The 16,854-nt window shown below is 33.4% G+C and overlaps 1 long non-coding RNA gene across 1 annotated transcript; it reads left to right on the forward strand.

Annotated features, from left to right (window-relative positions):
* The first annotated feature begins 8,278 nt into the window (after nucleotides 1-8,278).
* Nucleotides 8,279-10,982, forward strand: LOC126887756 (uncharacterized). Its single transcript, XR_007699198.1, has 3 exons — nucleotides 8,279-8,889; nucleotides 9,525-9,682; nucleotides 10,802-10,982. It is a non-coding gene; the product is annotated as an uncharacterized LOC126887756 (long non-coding RNA).
* Nucleotides 10,983-16,854: the final 5,872 nt, after the last annotated feature.

Raw genomic sequence — 16,854 nt, forward strand, 5'->3', positions numbered from 1 at the left:
TGTCTCTTTTATTCTTTTTCATAAAAGTTTATAAAATACATATTAAATACGAAGGAAATTATTGAGCATGTATGTCCCTGTATGTTGGAACCACACAGAAAACTTCTTTAGTATTAACACATTTACGGCCAAACATGCGTAACCGCAACCTTTAAGGATTCTACATATTATCATGCACTCATCGTTTCCGGCACGTAGCGTAGTCTCCCAAAAACCTGATTTTACAAAGAGGTGTCTGATATCATACGTTCCGGACAGTATGAATTGTTGATATTTAAAACCAATAAAATCAATATTTTTCGGAAACTAAACGCTACGTGCTGGAAACGATGAGTGCATGATAATATGTAGAATCATTTATTGTTAATTTTTTTTGGTCTGAGGATAATTTTTTAATGTTTTCTTTTTGTTTAAATAACATCTCAATAGATTGAGGCATATGATATCATTTTTCTTTTAACAAAAATATTACTTTTTAAATATTTTAAGATTATTATAATTTACGTAATTTAATGATTTAAACACATCTTCATACACATTTTTTCCGAAACTAATTATAAAGATAATTCATATTTTATATGCTATGGCTATAAATATATGTTGAAATTTTTATTATTCTAAAACTTATTCACTCATTCTTAAGAATAAGGTCTATAATTACATGTTTATACGATGGGTGCGTATACGCACCTTTCGCCGAAACCATACTATATTTTTGTCGCTAGACGTCATTACGCTTCGTTCACTCTTTATAGAATTTATATGTGCTGTAAACGTTATATTTGTTTTCTTTTCAGCTTGAATCAGTTTGACAGTTTCCTTGTGTTTATTTGTTTTACATTCCATATAAATTAAAATGAGGTAAGCTAAATTATTATCATGTGGATGTGTGTATAGTATTTCAGTTTTTGTTTCTTTTAGTAAATTAGCGAAATATAAAATGAAGAGGGCACTAACGACTAAGACTAAAGGGTTACTGACTTTGTTAAAAGACGAGTCATATTGTAAGGGGGCATCCATAAACTACGTCGTAAAAAATTTGAACTTTTTAATACCCTCCCCGCTCCGTCGTAATTCGTCGTTTATAGACGACTCCCCCCCCCCCATGTCCGTCATAGCATTTCACGACCCCCCTTTAAATTATTTAAAAAAATTGAATGTTATTTCTGTTTTTTTTTATCAACCTTTGAAACTTTATTTGCTAATGTATCATAACAAGAACAATTAAGGGGTAGGCGCAAAATCTTGGTCCAATTCTATTTAAATGCATTCTTTTTTCGAATCCTGAGAAAACTAATAAATTTATTTGAAAAATATAAACGCAGAATGAAAGATTACATTATTACCGAGGGCTGAAAGTCTCTTAGAATAAACAAAAGGTTTCTTTTGAATGAAATTTTTGAACTTAAAAATCAGACTAAATATTCCCTTTTTTATCCCTGTAACTTATTAAAATAAACATTATAGATGTTTTCAGAAACTTTTGGCCCTCGGTAATAATGTAATCTATCAATCTGCGTTTAAATCTTTTCTAAGTATAAATACGACTTACTAACTAAACAGAACACAATATTTTATTTCCATTCATCCTTTCAGAACTATTTTTTCACACACAGTATGTAGCACATAAATGAATTAACAATTTAATATTGTTTGCTTCCAGACGTTGTTCTGTATATATAGAAGCGCCGCTTGTTTAAACCCAAAGAACAGTGTCTTATTGTTTGTTGTCCTGTACAAAAGTGCTACCTAATATTATTTTAAGGCTGTGACTGATAAAAACGAAATGTATGCGACAAAAGTATCTATAAGAGAATTCTTTTTAATTTTAACAAAGGTGTATTTATTCGTAAACATTTTGTTTTATTTTCAATTTCATTTCAAAAACTATACGTTTTTATATGAATATCTGATACTTTAATGCTGGTAAAAGCTAGTAAAAAATTATATTTATAGAGACAATAGCGATAAATTTATATATACCAATATATTAAACGACGTCGAACGTGCACTCATACCACCCCACCCCCTGTCGTATTTCGTCGAAAAAAGCAAGCCCCCCCTTCCTTTTCTCAACGACGTAGTTTATGGATGTCCCCTAAAAATACTGACTCACTTGATGTGGTGTATATGCCATGAAAAACGGATGGCATTTCTGATGTAGAAGACATTGATGATAATATAGTTGGTAAAAAAAAAGCGAATATTGCAGGTACATACATATGAAATGCAAGTGAATGAGAATTCTGACGATTCTGATTATGATATTCCTCTGAACCACAGATCAAAACGTCCAAAGAAAACAGGCAAAAATAATAAATCCAAATTTGCCCAAATTTGGGTAAAACAAGATACTGCTTCGTACTCAACAATAATTCAACATCAGTCTGATCGATATTTAGAACATAATAAAAAACATAATAAAAGCTAAACATGGAAGCAAGTCATCTATTACAGTTTTTTTCACTCTTCTTTGATAGAGAAGTAGTTGAGAGCATTCGATATTTTACAAAAAATATTTCTGTACCCCGAAGGTAAAGGTATGTCCATTTTTCTACTTTTTCGGGAGAGTAGTTTTACATTATTTAAATTTGTAATCAGTAATTACTCGAATGTTTCTTATATTTAACCAAGATTAGTATTATTTTTGTCGTATGTATAATCGTTTTTCCCTCTATGAAAGTGTTGTCCACCTAAAGTTTACCTTTCATTATATTTTTTTTTAATTTGTAGTTGGACATAGTGTTGTTTATCTCTAACAACTTTTTTAAATAATTTGACATTGCATGTTAAGGTCCCTACAAAATAAACAAGACAAACTTGTTAAAATATTCTTATTTTATAGTATTATTTTATTAGAAACAAATAATATTATATAATAATTCAGTACAATTATAGACGACCAGGCTCAAAATTGTTAGAGGCCATCGTCTTCATCTCCTTGGTGGTAATTGTTTGTGGCTTCATTTCTATGTGTTAAATTTTGTCAAAAAGGATGACAAACCGCAGGAATAAAGGGCAATAGTGGAATTAAGTCACTGTACTTTTGTTTTGTGATTGATAATGGGTTTATTGAGCCGATTTATTCGTGCTGTAAACGTTACTTGTTGCCTTCTATACATCATGAAATCCACCTCATAAATATTTTTATCATTGAAATCGGTTTTATAAAAAAGCTTTCCAATGTGTTGTACTTGTAGGAAAACACATGTTGACAGCAGAACAAGCTCTTTGTTAACATTATTATTTTTACTTACAAAAGGAGGATTAGGTGACGGTTTCTTATCTAACAGCGTTTTTTGAAGTTTTTGAAATCTGCAAGTTCCTGCTGATGTTTGCTAACTAGGCTCTTGCCAGTCCCATGGTGTTGAAATGGTCAAATTTTAGAGTTTCTTTTATTTTCTCTCGATCAAAGCCTGAACACTCTCCGCTTCGATATGTATGTGTCCTTTCACTAAAAATTTTTTTGTGATCGTCTTTATTTGAGAGGGTACGTATGCAGTATCCAAAAGTAGCACTTATATTTTTATTTTGGCTATAATAGTTACTGGTTCACAGAGTGATGTCCTCTACTTAACTACCTGGAATTGTATTGTCAGCCCATTTTCAAATTGACGAGGCAATTTCATTTACACCACATGCCCCTTTCAATTCGTCCCACATCATGCATTGTACAGGAGTCACCTGCATCATATACATATACATAATGTAAAAAATATCTGCGTATAACCACTTTTTACTTTTAGTTTCGTCCACATATCTTTAATTATTGCATTCAGCAATGTACAATTGATGCATTATTTTTATTGTAAGTTCTGTTCCCAGATAATATCTATCGCGCCTTACTCTGGAATAGGGTCTAGGACATTTCGCCGTCGCCGTTTCGCCGTCGCCATTTCGCCGTCGCCGTTTCGCCGTCGAGCCATTTCGCCGTCGCCGTTTCGCCGTCGAGCCATTTCGCCGTCGCCATTTCGTTGTTAGCATTCGTACTTATAATTTCGGGATGATCATTACTTGTATATAAGTCTTGAATGGTTTTCGAACGATTATATACTATCACTTTTGCATAATGAAGTTTTTTATTTTTGATACAGTAAAAACAATTGAAATTGAAATCTCTTTTCTCAATATTGTTTATTTCCGGGAATCTGATAATAGTCATATTTATTTATCTATTTAATGATTTGTTTTTGGTTTTACTAGCAACATCAGCATTTTATATACACTGACATTTAGTATAAAAAAAAGTTAGTACGTTATCACGTTCTTGCGACATTTAGTATAAAAAAGTTAGTATTTTATCACGTTCTTGTAAACTTAACCAATGCCGGGATGGCGACGGCGAAACGGCCGACGGCGAACTGGCTCGACGGCGAAACGGCCGACGGCGAAACGGCGACGGCGAAATGGCGACGGCGAAACGGCGACGGCGAAAGGTCCCAGTCCGCTGGAATAATGACTCTCGTACGTTGGGAAGGAACTGATATGTTAATGTATACTATCTATGTTTTCGGTAAGACTTTTATTTATTGGCCTGAGTCTACCTCTTTGATCAGCTTTTATTTAACCTCCTGGCTCAATTTTTTTCAACATATTCACTACTACTAAATTAGATTTACAAAATTTGTTTGAAAACATAACCTTACACATCTTCAATCGCTGATTGTTCACTGTAAAATGGTAGTGTAGTGTATTATTCAATCGCTGTTTGTTCACTGTAAAATGGTAGTGTAGCGTATTATTTTTAAGCACTATTTCCAGATGGTAAATAACAGTGCGCACATTTAGTAGAGGTAAGCAACACCAAGTCCACATGGTGTTGTTTACCTCTGACTGGAAGTGGACGTGGTGTCGCTTAAAAAGTCGGTAACTTTCCGTTAAATTGTCTCTGGACATAGTGTGGTTTACCTCTGTGTAGAGCTATTCAAAAGTGTAATAATCCCAATTTCGATAAAAATGGACATATTGTCCTTTACCTCCGGGGTACAGATTTATACATCGCAAAATAACATGTCAGAATTTTGAAATTAGATTTAAAAAAAAATTATTGGCATGTATATTATCCTGGTTAAAAACACTCTGCCTAAAGTTGATATGTATTGGCCGAAGGATGAGGATAAAGAAGCATGGGCATTCTAAGAGAAAGCATGATCTGACATAGATGGAAAATTTTTAAAGTTGAGAATGATTCTAAAATTTCCCAAGTGTTCTTTCGAGATTGGTTCTTCACTTCCTAAAATGTAGTGGACATGCAGAGAATAGTGAAGAAACCGCTACATCAGTGTCAAACTCAGTAAATAGACGTTCATCTTTTGTTTTACAAGATGAAACTAGATTCGACAATATTGGCCATATTATAAAAAGAGACGATAATAGCGCAAGAAAAAAAATATATGATAAATAAAAGTAATATACTAAAAAGACTAAGTTTTCACTGTAATGGAATGTAAAACAACATAATGCTATTCCACACCCCACCAGAATGAAAACAATGGGAACCTTCTCTGGTTACACCTCCGAGGCTTCTACAATTTGCAAGCCATACGGATGCTGAGACTAAGGAAGATGAGGGAATTCTACAATTTACAATTCATGTCCCATCTGCTCAGCGCGGTAAAGTTCCAACGAGAATGGTTCCCTACGTACTCCAATCAGAGTAAATGTAAATCAAAAATGAATAACCATTTTCAATTTCGTTGCAAAACGAAAATACAGCCGAACCATATTCTAGTCCAATCAGAGAGTGCATCAAGAACCTCTACCGGTTTCGAAACTTATTAGTCTCTCATCAGGAGGCACATATGCTGCTCTCTCTGATCCAACCAAAACAAACCCCAGCGTGCAGTCCCGGATTGCAACGAACGAAATGGCGTAGATGCCCTAGCGGCAACTGCTAGCAAAAAGACTAATTTTTCACTCTAATGGAATGTAAAACAACATAATGCTATTCCACACCCCACCAGAATAAAAACAATGGGAACCTTCTCTGGTTACACCTCCGAGGCTTCTACAATTTGAAAGCCATACGGATGCTGAGACTAAGGAAGATGAGGGAATTCTACAATTTACAATTCACGTCCCATCTGCTCAGCGCGGTAAAGTTCCAACGAGAATGAATAACCATTTTCAATTTCGTTGCAAAACGAAAATACAGCCGAACCATATTCTAGTCCAATCAGAGAGTGCATCAAGCACCTCTACCGGTTTCGAAACTTATTAGTCTCTCAAGTAATACTATTTATGTAAGTAAGAAGTGCAGAGTGTATCGACACGCCGAATGTTTCGAAAATTTTTATCTTAAAATTTAATTTACATTTAAGATACAATATCGACGGGTTTTTGACAAAACATCGTAAGCATCAATTATCTGAAAATGGGATTTTTATCTTAGATGGTTCCTTACAATAGTTTACAGCTAATTCAAAATTATTTTTCCCATAATAACATCCTAAGTGTCTAAAATTTAATTTAATTTTTATCGTAACCACCGCATTCCAAGCTCATTTTGTGCCTTTGGTATCGTAAACGGAAAGGTATTACCGACAGATTATAGTAAGCGCCATAAATCTTGTCGGTTACGTTTGCATGTTTTGCCGCTTACGAAAGATTCAACGACCAAAATGACCGTTAGGTAGGAGGATTACTCTAAGGCCGCGTTCAGAGTGGACGAGCAAAGAGCAAAGAGCAAAGAGCAAAGAGCAAAGAGCAACGAGCAAAGAGCAAAGAGCAAAAAGTGCACGTTCAGAGTGGACGAGCAAAGAGCAAAGAGCAAAGAAGTGCTAATAGCGGGTAGTTAGGCTAGACGAGAGTTTAGTTCTTTTCCACTCGGCAGTGTGGATAGGAGAGGTAGGATATTTGCTCTTTACTCTCACAGTAGTCCATGTAGTGAGACCGCTCCCGTCTGAAAAAAATTTCCGATTCGGTCTCTTTGTGGATTCCTATTTAAAAATATTTTAAAATTTCCTTTAAACAAATCTGAAGGGTGCCGGGCGGAATTTTTGGGCAGAAATTGTTTAAACAATTTTTTTAAACAAATACAAAAGATCACGTTTTTTGCTCTGGAACATATATTTTTAAGTTTTGTGGGTCATCTAAACAACAAAGGTATCTTGTAAATGTTCTCAAAAATTGATAGTTTTCGAGTTATAGGCAATTTAAAATCTGAAAAATGCAAAAATACCCATTTTCGAGGCCTAAATACTCATATTTAAATTAGTATTTTTGAGGTTGCCAGATACTTAAATTGAAGTTTAAACATTGAGCCTCAAGACTCTGAAGAGTGATCGCGTCTAACCTTAATTTATACCGTTGTTTTTTAATTGTTAAATATGCGTGTTTATTCGATTTTTTGCCGGTGTGGCGCGCTCTATTTCAAAAATCTCCTATTTTCCTCCGAAAATTATTTTTTCTAGATGTTTTGGGATTTTCTAAATAAAATAAGTTTCTTGACATTTTTCTCAAAAGTTAACAGTTTTAAAGTTATAAGCGATTTAAAATCCAAAAACGAGTTTTTTTGTCATTTTTTGGATTTTAAATCGCTTATAACTTTAAAACTATTAACTTTTGAGAAAAATGTCAAGAAACTTATTCTATTTAGAATATCCCAAGAAATCTAGAAAAAATAATTTTCGGAGGAAATAGGAGATTTTTGAAATAGAGCGCGCCGCACCGGCAAAAAAATCTGATAAACACGCATATTTAACAATTAAAAAACGACGGTATAAATTAAGGTTAGACGCGATCACTCTTCAGAATCGAAGCTGAATGTTTAATCATCAATTTAAGTATCTGGTAACCTCAAAAATACTAATTGAAATATGAATTTTTAAGCCTCGAAAATGCGTATTTTCGCATTTTTCAGATTTTAAATCGCCTATAACTCGAACACTATTAATTTTTGGGAAAAATTACAAGATACCTTTTTTGTTTAGAATAACCCAAAAAACCTAAAAATATATAATAATAAAAATGGTATACATTTTTATTTTATAGTCGTATTACTCCGTAGAGTAAGTGCACACCTACATTGCCTACATTGGATCCGATTTTCTCCGATCAGATCAGATCAGATCAGATCCGATCCGATACCCTAACAACACACAACATTCCAGGAATGTACTACCAAAGTTCTATCAATATTTGAATGTCCTGGACATTTAGGGAACATTCGGTGAACATCTGTTTAAATTATTCCTGGAATGTTACCATAAGACATTCTGTGAACATACTACCAATGTTCCTATATTTTAAGTTGCGAAATAATACATACGTGTAAGAGATACAGCATTACTTATAACATACCAGACAAACTAAGTGACATTTTAGGCCTACAGTGCAATAATATGTCAAATTTAAAGAGTTTCCCAAGTTCAATTAATACAATATTATAAACATACAAATGTAATAAAAATTATTGTTCGCGAATATTCAATTTGGAATGCGATTTTGTTAATAAAAAAAATACTTATAACTTATGCAAAACCCAAGAGAGGCATTTATATTTATTTCTTTTGCGTTCATTTTCAAATTCGCCGTGCATATATTTTTGTGCATGGCGCTTGAGAGGGCATCACGTGACTAAAAACGACCAACCAACGACCTCGCTTCGGCCATCTTGGCATCTTCATCTTGGCGACTGGCGACCTTGCCCGGCCTTGCCTTGCCGTGGATTGTTTGTATTATTTGTGCTTTTTAAGAATATTTTTTTAATTCGGATACTTTTATAATAGCTTTAATAGTATTATTAACATAGTGCATAAAATGGTGTCCTGTTTTTAACGCAGTTGGAGTAGCAGAAACAAATGTAGATAAAAAAATCTGCAGGAATAACGTTTCAATTATGACAGAAGCTCAAAACAAATGACTGTGAATGAACAGCCCTATTAAAAGGTTAGTATGCAAATATGTAAACGAAAGCATGCCCTGTATTTCAGAAAATAAATTAATACTATTAATACCCTAATAATACTATTCATAAAAAATCTTTTAAGTAACGTAGATATAACAAAGTGAATAAAAGGCATAAATCAGAAGAATTATTATTTTATTTTATAAGTTAATAATTGGTCATATCCATTTATTATTTTAATAATAATTGTGAATAAGCCACAAACTTCGCTTATTCCTAACTAAAATAGTAAATAGAGATAGGTAATAACAAAAGGATTTGTAAAACTAAAATAATTCTTTTTGCGTTTTTGCTAGTGTATGCGTTTATAAATAGGATGGTAGACCACACACTATAATATGCATTACCAACTAATGAATACACAGAATATTATAGTCGATTTGCTAAACTCAGTCTCAGTACTAATTACTGTAATTTTGGCAAAATTGGCCAAAAACAAAAAAAATTACCTACTAAAATCACTAGCCAGTTGTGTCTGAGTTTGGGGAACCAACTATACTAATAAACAATTTCTAAGCTGTTTTATAATAATTTTGTGAGTTCATTAATCATATTTTTTATTTAAAACTAAAATTTGTTAATAATGCTTAGTAATGCATATATTTTGTATTTTTAGCTTTCCAGAAGATCCTGCGAAGAAGACATGAAGTATAGATCAGATTTGTTAATAGAGGAGTATGTTCAAAACACTTTTTAGAAAAAGATATTGACAGAACTTCACTTTCATCTGTTCGTTTGAGAGACTGTGCTGTTCCAATAGCTTATGTCACACAGGTATATGCATAACCTAATTAATAATACAGTCCGTACAATATAGATACTGTTGTAATTCATTATCTACATCGGAGATCTAAGTTGACATTGTTGCCAAACTACAAAAAATTTTTGAATTCATTTTAAGTCAAATATATCACATAATTATTGCGAAGTAGATTATACAACAAAACAGATTAATATTCAATGTAAATAAATAAAAACATCAGAAATCGAAAACAAGAATTAAGGTATAATCTTATGTTACAGTTATTAAGGTACCAAGGGTATTATAGGGATATACGTTGACCGAAAGCGTTATTATTGGGTGCGTTCGGACGACCGTAGCGGCTGGCATTCAGCAGAAATCGGCTGAGTGGTTGTATCCAGCCGTGATAGGGAGAGCTTAGTAAATCTCTCAGCGGCTGGCTTCCAGCGGTGACGTCTGACAGCTACTGCTGGCTCAGCTGTCCAGCCGCTGTGGTCGTCCGAACGCACCCATTATAATACCTGTGGTGCCTTCAACGTTTAATGTCCGACTAAATTATTCTTTATATGCGAAAAATTTGAACCAATTTTGAATTGATTAGTTTTTAAATAAGTACATTTACCAGTAACAGTAGTAACGTAATTGTGGTAACCATAGTTTTACTTAGGTTGATATTTGTCAACTTGACAGTATCTAAGTCGTTATTTAAATTTAATGCCCAAGGGCGTTATATCGTACTTAACAGACTTCGAAATGTCATTATTTGTCAAATAATGTACCAGTAGGACATTAAAGTAAATAATAAAAACAATAAATATAATGAATACTAAATACTTATTTGTTTGTGAAAAATCTATTTCTTTGTGGCTTTTTTGTAATTAATTATTCTAATGGGGAAATAAGCCACAATTTACTTGAAAAAATAATTTTATTAAGGTTTCTACTTCCACATCGGATGTCGTTGTCAAAATACAAAATGTTCATTATTATTATTTTATTTATTAAATATTATTTATTATTTATTTAAATATTATTTAATATTTATTTTTTTATTATTATTATTTATGCATATTATTACCTGTAAACAATATTTCTTCTGATTGTTAATTGTAAAGGATAGAAAAATTACCTTTTATTTTATTTTCTTTTAGAATCAGCTGAGAGAAGTGGTCTACAAAAAACCAGAAAGGAAACAGAATATGTGGCTACGAAAAGCAAAAGAAAGGTTTACAAAGCAAATGTGACACATTTTTTTATAATATTTAGGAATGTCAGCAAATTACATTAAAAAATGTATGTAAAGATTTTTTGCAATAAAAATGTTTATATTTATCAAGGATGTATTATTTGGTATGGCCATATATCGTCAGTGATGTGACAGTACCTCCTATCTGTTTTTTTCAAGAGATTTGTAAGATAGACTAAAAACTTGTTTCGGCCACCTCCTGTTTTCATATATTTTTTGACTTGTTTTGCAGTAAATTCAACTATCTATTTACTACAAAAAAAGTCAGAATACGTACGAAACCAGAAAGTGACCTTAAAAAATGTTTTTCGTCTCCTGCAAACCTCATGAAAAAACATATAGGAGGTATTGTCACATTACTGACGATATATTTCAGTGAATGTCTAAAAAATATACTGTGAATGTTCAAAGAACGTTCGTAGACATTCATGGAATGTTCTAACAAGACATTCAGTCTAAAAATATACTGTGAATGTCCAAAGAACATTCATGGAATGTTCCAACAAGACATTCAGTCTAAAAAATAGACTGTGAATGTCCAAAGAACATTCGTAGACATTCATGGAATGTTCCAACAGAACATTCTAAGAATATTTAAAATGCTGACACAGCACTTTCCTGGTACTTTCCAGGGACATTCGTGTGCATTTGGGGACATTCCAGGAATGTTTTCAATGTCCTGTGTGTACATTCTAGGAACATTCATGGAATGTTTTGTGTTATTAGGGTATCAGATCCGATCAGACCGGTTTTCCGGCGAAGGTGCCTACATTGGTTCAGTAATCTTCCGACCACCGACCACCGACAATAAGTTCCGATGAAGATGTGTTGAGATGATGACATTGAATATATTTAAACATGTTAGCTTGCAACCCCCAACTTGCAACAAACTTGCAACCAGTTTGCAACCAACTTGCAACCAGTTTGCAACCAGTTTGCAACCAACTTGCAACCAATTTGCAACCAACTTGCAACCATCTTGCAACCAACTTGCAACCAATTTGCAACCAACTTGCAACCAACTTGCAACTAAAATTTCAACTCAACTTGCAACCAATCGGAATGAAACCAAACACTTCTCGATGAGAATAGGAGAAGCTACTCCCGACGTCGGCCGATATCGGATCTGATCTGATCTGATCGGATCGGAGAAAAACGGATCCAATGTAGGCACTCCCATTTAATACTATGGGTTTATTTTTTATTTCGACGTCGGCCGACGTCGGATCTGATCTGATCTGATCGGATCGGAGAAAACGGATCCAATGTAGGCACCCCCATTTAATACTATGGGTTTATTTTCTATTCCGACGTCGGCCGACGTCGGATCTGATCTGATCGGAGAAAATCGGATCAAATGTAGGTGCGGCCTAACTAGGTGCATTTTTCCGTTGGAACTTTACCAGCTGCAGACAGGGGATGTGAATTGCATAGTGTAGAATTCCTTCCCTCTCGTCTTCACTGCAGCATCCATTTGACTTGCAAATTGGTCTTGGAGGTGTCACCAGGAAAGTGTACCAATAAGTTTTCAATTTAAAAATCTTTTAGTAATATTTTTAATATTTTCAATATTAATAATTTACTATTAGGATTGAAAACTACTTCGTCTAAAAATATATGTTCCGGAGCAAAAAAACGTGATCTTTTGTATTTGTTTAAAAATAGGTATTTATGAAACAGTTCGTGAAGTATGCTTTTTGCGAACGCACGCGATATTTAGAGCACGAGCGACAGCGGAGCGAGTGCTATACATCGCGTAAGTTCGCAAAAAGTACTTCATGCACAGTTTCATACAATATTTTATCTACTCTACCATAAACAAATAAAAAAACTGTAACTCTTCGTCACTGGAATTCATTTCTATTCTACAATTTTTAGAACTTTGACATTTAAAAATTCTAACTTCTTTCAAACCACAAAACTGTAAAAACTTTTGTCGTAATTTATTGCTCATTATGTCATCACCATGACAACGCCAAAGTTAAGGATATTTGATTATATGAAAGTGTGTTAAAAACAGTGCGAAAAAGTAAGTCCCATTTAAAATACATTGTTACTTCACGCTCACTTTAAACACTTCACGCACTGCTATCTATAATGACAGTTTTCACAAACTAAAAACTTACACGTAACATAACATAGAGTAGATAAAATTGTTTAAACAATTTCTGCCCAAAAATTCCGCCCGGTGCTCTTCAGATTTGTTTAAAGGGGACATTTTTGAATAGGAATTGACAAAGAATCCGAATCAAAAATTTTTTCAGACGGGAGCGGTCTCACTACATGGACCAAAGAGATCAAACTTGTTTGGTTTCGCCGCTTTGCTCTTTGCTAGCACTCTGTGCACCTCCGTTTGCCAGTATGAGTTTGATTTCTCCGCTTTGCTCTTTGCTCTTTGCTCTTTGCTCTTTGCTCGTCCACTCTGAACGTACGCTAACTCAGTGTTATCTTAAATGTGTTAGAACTCAGTCAGTGCAATTTTTTTATTTAGCTAGAACAATTTAAAACGAAAATAGTGGTAGTTTTGATAAATCCTCTTATTCAATAGATGCGGTAAGTTTTTAATACTCGTTTTTATGGTTTATTGTCTTTTTAATAGAATTTTAAGTCTAATTTACTAATTTGGTAATGGTATAACCTATGGTTTTTAGTTGTTCTTGTGCAAATATCATAAATATTATATTTGCGACAAAAATATATCAACTGGTAGTAAGTTCACTGAAACCTGAAACAACTGTAGGGGAGTCAATATAGAACGAATATTGAAACATAGTTTTTAATTCCAAACAACTTTTTTTATTAACAATTTTCGATATTGATAAAGCTACTTTACTCTTGAACAAGATTCATATTTTTTGACATACCTCGTATGAAATTAATAAAATTTAATATCTCATAGTTTTTTTTAACTGATAATAAAAAGTTATCAATAGGTTCCAAGTTACGCAGACATACTGTATAAGAGCTCAAAAAAAGCTTGTTATTAAATGTATTTTAGGTAAGTTGTACAGAAAAAGGTTTTGATGACTTTGTACAAACATTTTTTTAACTGATATTTTTGGATCATTGTATTACATATTTTACCTTTCTTAATTTTCTCAAAAAGAAGTTGTTTATTTCATGTTTTAAGCAAAATAGTTTAGTGCATTTTAAAGATTACATCTTAAGCTTTCAAAACGCCTATAAAATTGTAATATCTGTTCAAACTTGAGTAATACCCTCTTAAGGTGGTAGTAATTTTGTAAAACTACGAAGTTCTCAAAAATTACATTTTTTGGGACGTCGTATCATTTGAATTAAATTTATGAGATTTTTTGAATAGTACATCATTTAGTATAGTGTCACAGATTAATATACGTATGTATTAAATTTTATTTTTCTTTGTCGATTTTTATTATTAATAATATTTTTTCTGTTAAGATACTTACGTTATTTATGAATATTCATTTATAGATTGCTATCTTGAAACTATCGTATGTTTATCTTAAGCGACAAGCATCAACTAAAATTTACACAGACAAGGTCTGACAAAGTATCGTATGTTACATAATTTAATAAAAGAATGTTATATTACAGTTTTTTTTCTTCTTAAATTAATATTTTTTATGTACTAATTTATCACAGTATCAAAATTTTAATTATATTAACCAAAAAGTCGGTAGAAGAAAAAGTCGTCTCCTGTAAAATGTGCGTTTTGTCGGTTACGATGTTTTGTCAAAAACCCATCGATATTATATGTTCCTTTATTAAAAATTGTACCCGTATTCGGCCAAAGGTGCGTATACGCACCCATCTATTTTTCGTTACTTGAGAAGAAAAAATTTTTTTGTTGTAAATTTGTCTTAATTTATGTGTTTTTAATCCATTTTAATAAATAAATTGTCAAGCTTTATTTTTCACAATAATGAAAATTGTTATTATGAAAAGTTGTTAGGAATTAAGAACTATATTCTAGTATGCAATTTCATTCTTCTTATTGAAAAAAAAATTAATTTTTTTTAATGGATTACCAACACAGTCATCATCATCATCATTCTCTTTGCGTTATCCCTATGCGGGGTCGGCTTCCCTAATTGCATTTCTCCACACAATTCTATCTTGGGTCATATCCATGTTAATCCCCTTTCCCAACATGTCCTGCCTTATCGTCTCCCCACAGGTCTTCTTTGGTCTTCCTCTCCTACTCCTTCCAGGAATCTGCTCCTCAGCTATTCTTCATATTGGGTGATTAACCTCTCGACGTTGAACATGACCAAACCATCTTAACCTATGCTCTCTCATTTTGGCATCAATTGGTGCCACACCTAGACTTCCCCTAATATACTCATTTCTAATTTTATCCTTCTTTGTCACTCCACTAATTCATCTAAGCATTCTCATTTCCGCCACATGCATTCGTTGTTCCTCATTCTTTTTCACTGCCCAACATTCAGTTCGGTGCATCATAGCCGGTTTTGTGGCTGCTTTATAGAATTTTTCCTTCAGCTTCATCGGAATTTTTCTGTCACACAACACACCACTCGCTTCTTTCCACTTCATCCATCCAGCCCTAATTCTACTGCATGCATCTCCATCTATTTCTCCATTACTCTGTAATACGGATCCTAGGTACTTAAAACTATTGCTTTTCACAATCATTTCACCATCCAAAGATACCATTTTAGTCGTAGTAACTCCATCTTTAAATGAACATTCCAAATACTCTGTTTTTGTCCTACTAAGTTTTAAACCTTTTTCCTCCAGAGCTTGTCTCCACTGTTCCAGTTTTTGTTCTAAGTCTCTTTCACTATTTCCTATTAACACTACATCATCAGCATACATTAGGCACCATGGAATACTACCCTGTAGTTTCGCTGTTATCTGGTCCAAAACTAATGGAAATAAATAAGGCCTAAGCACCGAGCCTTGGTGCAATCCTACTTTCACCTGAAATTTATCAGTCTCTCCCACACCTGTTTTAACACTAGTCGTTACTGCCTCATACATATCTCTCACAATCTTTACATATTCGCCAGGTACTCCTTTCTTATTGAGTGCCCACCACAGAATCTCTCGAGGAAATCTATCATATCCTTTCTCAAGATCAATGAATACCATGTGAGCGTTGGTCTCTTTATTCCTGTATTTTTCCATCAGTTGCCTTAAAATGAAATTTGCGTCTGTTGTTGATCTGCCCTGCATAAAGCCAAATTGATTATCGGATATTTCGGTTTCTTCACGTATCCGTCTGTCAATTACTCTCTCCCATATTTTCATGATGTGGCTAAGTAGTTTTATAGCCCTGTAGTTTGTGCATTGTTGTATGTCTCCCTTGTTTTTGTAGACAGGTACTAATATACTGCTTCTCCATTCGTCTGGCATTTGCCCAACTTCCATAATTCTATTAAATAGACCTGCTAGCCAAGTTATTCCTGTCTCTCCCAATGCTCTCCATACTTCCCCAGGAATATCATCTGGTCCGACTTCTTTTCCTTTCTTTATTTTTTGAAGCGCTTGAGCCACTTCCTCGTTTATTATTCTGGTAACCATTGCTGTTACTGTCTCCTTTAACTCCACAGGCTCTCTGTCAAATTCTTCATTTAATAAACTGTCAAAATACTTTCTCCATCTCTTTTTGACATCGTTTTCGTGAATTAGTATTTTATTATTTTCATCTCGGATACATCTAATCTGATTAAAATCTCTTGCTTTCTTTGCTCTCTGTTTGGCTAATCTATATATCTTTGCTTCGCCTTCCCTGGTATCAAGTTGATCGTATAGGTTTGAATACGCTTCTGCTTTAGCTTTTGCTACTGCTACTTTTGCTTCTTTTTTGGCGACCATATAGTTTTGAAGATCTATGTCCGATCTGGTTTCTTGCCACATTTTATATAATTTTCCCTTCTCTTTTATTTTTCCTTGTACTTCATTTGACCACTACCAAGTCTCTTTATCCTCAAACTTCTTTCCTGACGTTTT

Source organism: Diabrotica virgifera, chromosome 1 (assembly GCF_917563875.1).
Source record: "Diabrotica virgifera virgifera chromosome 1, PGI_DIABVI_V3a".
Taxonomy (NCBI): domain Eukaryota; kingdom Metazoa; phylum Arthropoda; class Insecta; order Coleoptera; family Chrysomelidae; genus Diabrotica; species Diabrotica virgifera.